This window comes from Pteropus medius, unplaced genomic scaffold, assembly GCF_902729225.1.
Source record: "Pteropus medius unplaced genomic scaffold, Ma_sr-lr_union100, whole genome shotgun sequence".
Classification (NCBI taxonomy): domain Eukaryota; kingdom Metazoa; phylum Chordata; class Mammalia; order Chiroptera; family Pteropodidae; genus Pteropus; species Pteropus medius.
In genome coordinates, this window is record NW_024353909.1 from 2,557,742 (window position 1) to 2,568,230 (window position 10,489).

General features: G+C 37.1%; 1 pseudogene; it reads right to left on the reverse strand.

Moving 5' to 3' along the window:
- Positions 1–6,088: 6,088 nt before the first annotated feature.
- On the reverse strand, positions 6,089–6,207 carry LOC120594032 (uncharacterized; annotated as a pseudogene).
- Positions 6,208–10,489: the final 4,282 nt, after the last annotated feature.

Sequence of the window (10,489 nt, forward strand, 5' to 3'; positions counted from 1 at the left end):
TTTTACTTCTACTGCTTGGTTTCTGCTCACTTCCGTATTGTCCTTCAGTGTCATTAAGCCTCAAGAAGAGTCCAGAAAGAAACCCAATGCCCAGAAACTCTTCCTACACCTTGTTTAAGCTTGCTTTCATGGTGTTTAGCTGCCTCTTCGAGGGGCAAGTCGATTGAAGTTGGTAGAAAATTATTTTAAAGAACTCCGGGTTGTTTTTTTTTTTTTTTAATGCAATATGGTTTTTAACAACCAACATTTGTGGCAGATCAATAATGGCAGGGAGAGACAGACCAGAACTGAGCCACAGCATTGCCCTGATGTGAACTTTGAATCTAAAGCCAGGGGCTATTGACCTCATCCTCTGTTTCTCTAGAATGGACCCAGCAGTCAACCAAAGAGATACCCTTCTGCTTATAATAAATACCATTCAATCTCAAGAGGAAAGCTGAGTAGATCTATAACGTATAAGTATTGGGTGAGTCATCATTTGATCATTGGACAGCTGTAGTTTTGTTTAGCTTTGCCTCTCAACTGTTCAGGAAACCAAAATAATATTGGAAGAAAACCTTTCTGAAAAAGAAGCCAAGATGTCCCTGTCTCTTTCTTCTTTCCATGATTTTCTTGTCCGCCGTCTCTTTTGTTCCCCTACATAAGAACAGCCGTATGAGTCTTAGAAAGGATTAATTGTGACAGTATAAGCTCAACTCTACTGAGCTGAGCTGAAATCTTATTCTGTATGCTACAGGTTATTAGGGTTAGCTGAAAGAATGTGCATTTATTTACTGAAGGTACTTTATAAATCAATACCTCGTTTTTGAATTCAGGTCAATAGGAATAACTATGAAACACAACCAACAACTACAGCAACCCTAAAACAGCACTTTCAACTTATTGATTTTTAGAAAAGTATCTTTTCCTGGCATTATTCACACACCCTTGATAAGCAACTCAAGACAATCAAATTTAATGGATTTATTTAAACCCCCAAATATATATTTATATATTTTTCAACATGTCTTTGCATTGCAGCCAGTTAGGTTCTTTGGGGGAAAAAATAAGTGTGAGGAAGAAATGAAGGATGGAGTTTGCGTTTATTCCTTCCGATTTGTATGAGGAGGCATTTTGCTGATTCAGCGTCAGAGCGCAGCTAACCAGATCCAGCCACTATTTACCATTTAATTTCATTAAGTCTTTCAGTGATTTTAGATATTTCTCTAATTTTGCTAAGAAATTTTTATTCATTCTCATGCAACAGTATTTACCAAGCACCTTAACTGGGCATGTTGACCTGGGGTACATTTAATCTGAGGAGTCCATAGACTTCAGTGTTTGTGAACCCCCAAAGTTATTTACAAACTATCGGATGTGTGTGTGCATGCATGTGCATGCTCCTTTCTTGGAGAAAGGAGAACATGCATGATTCTTGGGGGAACCGTGACCCTAAAATGGCCTTGAATCATAACTCTAGACCAGCAGTTCTCAAAGCATGGTCTGGGAAACCTTTGGTTTCCTGTGGGTTCTGACATCAGCTGGCTTACATACTAATACAAAGATATTCTTTGCCTTTTTCACACTCATTCTCTCACAAGTATACAATGGAGTTTTCCAGAAGCTACAGGACTTATTATATTACAATAGATTGAATGTAGCAGCAGATCTGAGAATCTAGCTGTCTTCTCATTAGAGATTTATAAAAATGTGATACAGTGCTACCCTTCTCTCTAAATTATTTCAGTTTGGGAAAAGTAATTATTTTCAAAAAGTTAACCTATAATGGGTTTGTTCTTTTATTTTTAAATTAATACATATATTTTTTAATTTCTCTATTTCGGTCTCTAATATTTCAATGTTCTTTGGCACCCGTAACAGTTTTTAAGATTGTAAACAGGCCCTGAGACCAAAAAGTTTGAGAATCACCGCTTTAGAAGATTGAGGGTTTTCTCGGAGCAACACTGACAGACCAAAGGCAAAATAACAGTCGACAGCCTGATAATTAATTTTACAGGTAGACAGTCTGTGCTGTTCCTCATACATTGGGTTGAACCATGTTTGACCAGTATTTGCTTACAAAAATGGTCATGTCCTGTGGTAAATCTACTAAAAAGACATTATTGTTAATGTTTGGCATTATTGTTTGGCATTCAAGAGTTGTTTGGGCAGTGTTGGTAAGTAAGAGTTTCACTGCTTTATTTGCACACTCTTATCCAGGTTTCTTTTGTAAAATAATATTTTTGAAATATTTTATTCATTAATTTTGATTATAGAAGTAATACATAACGTAGAAAAAAATGCAGAAAAGTACCAGAATGGGCATCCATAATCCATCATTCAGAGAGCTTCTTGTGGCTCATTCGTACCAATATATTACTTTCACCCAGTTTTCTAGGCACATTTTACCTAAATAAGAGCATACTGTATTTTTCCATCTTAAATTCTACTTTTGTCATTTAACACCATTATATAAAGTTCCCATATTACTTAAATCTTTTCATTAAAAATATGTAAATATTTTTCTGATTATAAAAATCAACATTTAACACGCTAATCTTTTTAATATTTGAAAACATAGAAAATTGTGAAGAATTAAATTAGTCTAAATGGTGCCAACCAGAATCATCATGCTTATGAGTTTGATGTATTTTTCTCTGTTTACACATATTGTTTTACACTCTTGACATCATATTATTTATACAGATTTATATTCTATTTTTCATATGATGAACAATTTTTGTGTCAGTGGAAGACTCATCACAAACTGTGGGATAAATTTGATCATATGCATGGAATATTAGTTATTAACTATTCCACTATTTTTATATTGCTAGCATTTTTTCACAAACATAAATAAAGCCGATGTGAACATCTTTGGGCAGACATAAATCTCTTTCTCTCCTGGAGGTATTTTTACCTTGTTTCCCCAAAATGGAATCAGCCCATTTCAATTCAGTGGCTTCTGTCACACAAACATGCAGCTAGTGGTGTTAAAACACGGGACATAGTGGAGAGACTGTTCCACAGGAAAAGGACAGCTTCTCCAATTCTGTAGGCTAGATTGCTGGAAGTAGAACTACTGAGCCAAAGGGCATAAGCATCCGTTTGGCTCTTTTATTGCCAAATTATTTCCTAAAGCATTGTCCCAATTTACATTTCCATCTGCCATGATAGAGTGGCTGTTTTACTTATCCATGCCAGAACGGGGTTTTCTCTGTGTCTCTTATTCATCTTTTTCTTCTTCTCTCTCCACCCCTTTTCTTCTTCCCTCTCCTCCCCTCCTGTTTGTTTTCCAAAAGGAACCTAACAGAGAAACTGTTATTTTCATTCTCATCACTTTGATCTTCAGTGATGTAGCAATCGTTTTCCAAATATTTGCTGGCCACTGACTTTGCCTCTCTCTTTAGTGAGTCACTTTTATTTTCAAGGTAGCTGACTAGCACTGGAGTCAAACCTTAGGATCTCTTGTCTATAGTTATAAAATGACTGGCCCACGGGGCAATGAACTCATTCTTTTGGTTTCATTATTACCTATTTGCTAACCGAATGAACTAACCAGCCACTGTTAGAAATATCCCTGGCTAGAAATACAAAATTTGAAACCACAAGTAACCTTCTCATTATACCTTACACTGGTCAACACCCCACTATAGTCTAATTTGGGGCCCTATAATTTAAGAGGAGAGTGAATAATTTATACTTCAGAAAAGAGCAATAACCAAATTGTAAACTTGAAACTGGTCTTATTTGACTGGGAAACGAGTGGTTAGGAGGTCTTGCATATCATCTAAATCCTGCTGGCTCTTTCCTCTGGACCTAAGTTTTTTTAATGATCCCGACAGCCTTTCTCTGTATATGTTTATCAGTGTATTTGAAGTAGATCTTAAAGAAACGGGCCATGTCTAGTTCTCCTTTTACAATTTTGCACAGAGATGCTTTCTAAGCTTTCTGTTCAGTTGTATATCGAGATAGCGGCCATGTGTGGGAGAAACAAGGAGGGTGGGGAGGAGAGTTGTTGTAAATATACTTAATAGGAAAATACTGAATACACGATAATCAAGCAGAAGACTCCAGATGCCAGTAAGAATCGTTGATTGAAAACCTTGAGAAATCCTACTTATAATGTAACCAAGCTATGGCCTAGATAGAAAGGCAACAGCGAGCTCTAAGCTTCTCTAGGGATATAAAGAGATCAAAATTGAAAGGGAAACACCCTGACATAAATGTCTAAAAACAGTAGACTCCCTGTTTTCCTGTGTTCTGTTGACCAGATCTCTTTATTAATTATCTCCCAGGCCTCACCAGTATCAATAGTATTTCATAATGATGACCTGGAGGCAGAGCAAGATCTTGAAGTGCCCTCTGACTCATCAAAGAAATATTAATTCAATATATGTTGTTGTAGCCTAACCCTTTTAAAATTGGTGAGCCATGTGTGGTATATATGATAATTCTCGATTATTTTAATATTTGATTCTACCAGGGCAATATTCGAGTAATCCATTTCCCAAGCACAGTGAAGAGTTGATGCTAGTTCTTAAAATGCAGTTGAGTATGCATCTCTTTTGTAAATTCCTTTTGCTCAAGGAATTTACATAAGCACAGCTGAATATCAGTTGTTTTCATGCTCTGTGATAAAAGTTCATTTTTAAAACCTCAAATTGTGATTTGTCAAAGTCCATTTGCCAGTTCTTTAACAATTTCAGCCAGATTGTAAATTGTGTAACTGTCTGCACCATTTGCATATGTAATCATGTTAGAGTGATGGCATAATCTAGGCACATCATTTATGAGAAGAGGGAACAATAGCCAGCTTCCAATTCTTGGGATACTCAGAGTAATTTATTACATGGCTGATGTTTTCTTTCTAATTTTCACCAAATGATCTCTTTTAGAATGATGAACATTAAGGATGGCTGTCCCCCGTGTATTATCTTTACTGCTTTCCTAATCTTGAATTGAGAGCCACGATGAGCACCATGTTACATGTCCGCTTCATTCACACACACACACACACACACACACTCACTCACTCACTCACAGTAATTTCAGTCCAAACAATATCACAAGAGTTCAAGGAAACATCCTCCACAAATGATGCCCTTGCGTTAAATTAATTTAATCTCTGGATCTAGTTATTGAGTATTCTTTTCTGTGCATTGACAATTTGCCAATTGCTTGCCTCCTATTTTTAATCAATCTTGCAGATAATTTACCAGCCAACTAAATTGTTTTACTGGCCTATCGCACTCCTCTGCCCGACAAAGAGCAAAAGTAAATACAATCAGTCTTGTGTTGCACCATCAGAAATTTATGATGACCTCAGGCAAGTAGCTTTCTGCAAGACTAATTTATGTACAGTCACATCTGTCACTGTGGCACTTGGATATGTCTTAGGCTTTTTTATTATTCCTGGTAACAGCCCCGTGAGCCCACAAGGTGGGTCAGATGCACCCTTTCTCGAGAGGCCTCTAAAATTGCATTAGATGCTTACATTTCGGGACTCGGCCCTCTAGTCAGGAGCATGGTCCAGACCATAGATCAGGGTCACCTGGAGTCCTAGAACTCGGAATCTCTGCCAGGCCCAAATTCATTATTTCACTTATGAATTTCTACCCCCACAATAAACATCACAAGCCGGAGAGGAGATCACTTTCCTAGGATCATAAAATAATTTAAAGTAGTAAGATTAGACTCCATTGTAAGTTAATAGTTAACACTGACTCAGACAGACTTGGATTCGAATCCTGACTCAGCCAACTTACTAACGATATGACTCTAGGCAAGTTGTCCACCTTCTCTTGCAACACTACCATCTTCTTTAAAATGAGGGAAACAGTGCTCTCCCTGTTGAGGTTACTGTGAGGGTTGAAGTAATAACAGTCCCCATCTAAGGGTTTTCTGGGCTACTCCTTATTATACTCCTTACTGTGTTTAATCACAGCACAGCCTTGCAAGGGAGGGAGGGTGTCTCTGTATAGAGCTCCTGTATAGGATTCACACTCATCCTTCAGGAAATGGTAGCCATTGTTATTATGATACCATAAAAGAGAGAATACCACCTCAGGTGTCTGAAAACCTGTTCTTTTTTTTTTTTTTTTTTAAACACTTATAGCACTTGGTCTTCCTAGGTGGTCTCCCATCCAAGAATTAACCAGGCCTGACCCTGCTTAGCTTCTGAGATCAGACTAGATCAGGCACATTCAGGGTGGCATGGCTGTAGACCTTGTTATTTATTTACTGAAATATCTTGGAATTCAGAGAGAAATATTTTCAATTCACGTTGTAAAAATCACAGGTTAACAGAATTTAAAATAATGCTGGCTTAAAATACTCATGTGGACAGAGCAATTGATAAAGCTCTCTGCTAACTCTCAGAACAAATCCATTTAATCTCAGCTTTCATATACAAGCCTGAAACTCACTAGATCCAACACTCTCCTGAGTTATAGATGCACAGTTGTCACTGCTTCAAACAAGAGACATGCTTACATACCACTGAGCATCATTGAATGGTAGTTGTATGCACGTAAGGTTCTTAGAACAGCATGTGTCCTATAGTAACTGCTCAGTAAATATAAATTAGTATTACTACTATGAGCATTGCCCTACCCGCTTCCCACTCCACTAGTTATGTTTGATGAATCAGCTTTTTTAATGTCTACAGCTAGGAATATTCTCCTGTCCAGTTTGGGATTTGTTTGAATGATGTTCACATTTTTATGGCCTAACAATAACACAACTTTTCATGAATGTTTATGGCACAATGAACACGGCATCTTTAGAGACACTCAGATGAAGTAGCCTTGAATTCTGACCCCAAAGAGCTTACACCCGTTGAAGGAATGGTTCATAACTTGTCCATAATGCAAGTCAAATGATGGGTTTTTTAATTACATATGTACAAGGCAAGGGCAACAGGATGGGAGAGATGATAGAACTTCACAAAGGAAGTAACACGAGAGCAGAGCTTTGAAGAATTATGTCATCCTTTCTCCCTCCCTCTCTCCCTTCCTTCTAGCCATCTATCTACCATCCTACTGAATACTAGGCTAAGTAATAGGAATAAAAAATTCGTGGATGCATGATCTCGACTTTCAAGTTCATTCCAGTTGTATGGAAGAGATACACATGTAGACCAATGGCTACTGGACAGTGGGATAGGTGCTCATAAAGTAGGCACAGAGGGGCTATAGAAGCCCAGAAGAGGGTCTTCTAAATTCGAATTCATAGGTCAAGGAAGGCTTTGACCTATGAGCCAAATTTAGAAGACTAGCTTGGGGAGATCAAAAAGAGAGTAGAAGATGGGAAAGAAAAAGAAAAAACAAGCTAGCTCAAAGCATGGAGATGATAAAAGGGATGGAGCATTATGGTGTGCCAGACAGTTCAGAACCTGAAGGAGGTTGGGAATGAAAGCAGAGTAAGATTGGCGGAATGGTTAGGATTTTAATGGGAGTGGAGGAGAGCAAAGAAGGTAGCTAGCTATTTCAGACAGAGGGACCAGCACAGTCAAAGGCACAGAGATGTAAAAAGTAAATTATGTGAAAGAAGGCCAGCAGTGGTGTGGTGTGGCTGGAAGAGAGATGAGTCTGGAAAGGTAAAATGGGGCAAAGTCCGTCTTCGTCCTGTGGAATTCCTGTCTGGCTCCCTCAGCACCATCTGGTTGGCCCAGTACTCAGAGGTACAGTATAGTCATTCTGATTCCAACAACCCTAACATCTTCCCCTGCCATGGCGATGGTTTTACAACTCTGATTTTGATTCTGGGCCAAATTGGCCATATGGCTGGGCTGCCTTAGTACAGAAACTCTTTGAGCCATTTGCCCTGGGTAATATTCATATTTTCTTCTTGGGCTTCAGATTTCTCTTCCATGTGGCTTTTGATTGGCCTCATATTTCGGCCAACAGTTAGTGTCAGAAAAAGATGGTTAGGAAATAAATACCTAAGAGATAGTTGGTTAAAATGAAGGCACTCTTTTAGTGGTGTTCATTCTAGAGAATTTCAAGGGCTCAGAAATATCGGGTCTAGCCCAGATTTTGGCCACATCTATGAATTCTAACAAGGTTGGTATTCTTATACACCGTCCTGAGGTAAGGCGTGGGTGTTGGGCTACAGCAGCCATGGGGGGAATTAATAGTGAGCTTAAATCTTTGCATTTAAATGTCTTTTTTTAGAAGATGATTATGTGAACCTCAGAAATAGAAGGCTCTTCCCACTGATTTATGTTCTTGATGTTTTCTGGGAATTTTGTCAGTCTTCAGAGAATAGTCTGATCATTTTTAGATTGCATTAAATTCCTCAAACGCTGGCATGCCATAAGGGTCTTTCATTTTATATATGTATACACACACACACACACACACACACACAAGTGTGTGTGTGTGTGTGTATATATATATATATATATATATATATATATATATATAATTAATAACTGACAGCAATTTTTTTCTAATTTAGTCAAATAAATACCTACTATACACCCACCTCTCAGTTTGGTATTATAGATGTCAATGCAACACAGTGCCTTTTTTTAAGGAGATTTTATATAATTCAGAATTACCTAAAACAAAAATAGTAAATTCTCTTCTTCTTTATTATTTATTATTTTTAAGGAATTTTTACCATCTCTTCTCTTTCTCTACAAGTGCCTTTCGTAGATCAAAGCAATTGCAGAGTCAAGTCTAAAATGTTTTAGCAGCATTTTCTTCGAAGATGGACAACAAAATCGTTAAATCCTTTTGAATTCAGTAAACCTGCTTAAACATTTCAAGTTTATTTCAGAATAAAACGAAATTCATTTACAACATACAGATAGTTCATAGACAAAATTGCCCTAATTGATTAGGCTCTTTTGGATGAAATTAACTGAAACCAAACTCACATTAGCTTAAGTAGAAATGGGAATGTATTACTTCATCTACTAAAATGGCAGGGTTATGTGGCGTCAGGCTCAGCTGGATTCAACAGCTCAAACAAAAACATCTGTCTCCCCACACCCAGATTCTGTTCGCCTCAGTTCAAGGTGGTAATCCTTGGCAGCTCCAGGCTCACAGCCTACCAATATAACCACTCCACAGGGAAGGAGCCTCTCATTGCCAGTGGCTCCAGCAAAGTCCTAGTTTGGGCGCTCATTGTCTCAGTGTGGATTCACTTTGGACAGAGTGGTATGGGGTCCAGCTGGCCAGGCTTGGGTCAGTCTAAAGCCAGAGGGTAGGGTCAGCAATACCTAAACCAAAGGGACTAAAAGCAGCGCGAGGTACCTCCCATGTAAAGAAGTTTAGAGTGCATGTTCCAAAAGAAAGAGAAGAGAGTCAGAGCAAGCAACAACCCCCGTCCATTACAATTGCCTCAGCGATTCCTAATACATTGAAAAATTGGGTGGTACAAGTCAGGTAAAGGACATATAGGAAAAAATAACAATAACCACATAATTGGTAACAGACCATTAAAAAGTTAAATGTGTCATCAAAAATGTAGGGTATTTTTAATCTTCAAATGCCAATAGCTCCTTTGATTGGATTATTTTCAGTGATTACAACAAATTAAACTATAATTGGCCCAAATAATGCCTAAACTCACTTTAAGTTGTTTTTTTTTTAATCTGTAATTCTGTGAATTGGTTAGGTTGATTATTTCATTGTTTTGGAACCATCTAGAAATGGCTTTCAGGTCATAGAGTTAGGTAAACTACATGATACTGTGTAAACAGTCTGACACTTACCAGATTTTTCCAACTATGGCTTCCCCACAAGGCGAATCTAATATACACTCTTTATTTAACATCATTTTGTAGAAGAAGCAAAGAGAGTTCAACTATATAAATATATAAATATATCGCATCATGTTTCATATGATTATTGAATAATATTAAAGTTTTTCTTCAAACTTACAGTAATTATATTCTCACCATAACTCTAAATATATAATGAAGGAATTTTATGGGTAAAATAAAAAGTATTACCTGGAAATATATCACAAAATACCTGAATAATTTTTAATTATAAATTTTAAAAGCAAAATAATGAAGTGCAAATATAAGAGTAGAAATTCAACCAATTTGATTTGATTTATTGGTATGAACCTCAATTATACTTTTCTGGAAAAAAAGAACCATAAAGATGATCCCCAAGATCTTTTTAAGTTTATTTCCCTCTTTTTCACACTGGTGATTTTACCCAACAAAAACACTCTAGATGATATCATTTTATTCTATTTTTTCCATCATGTACACATTTTCTTTTACTTTCATTTTTTCCATGTAAAACCTCAATTACAACAAAAGGGAAACACATATCACAAATTGACAAAAGTGGTGATTTTTTTTTAAAGATCATAATAAATCCAGATTTCTTAGCTTTAGGGTTATCTCCTAGTTCTTAAAAACAAACAAACAAAACAAACAAACAAACAAACAAAAAACTACTGCCCATCCACACAATACGCTACTTCATTTCTGAAGTAACACTCATGTAGAATTCAGCAGCTCATCAAGAATACCACAGCA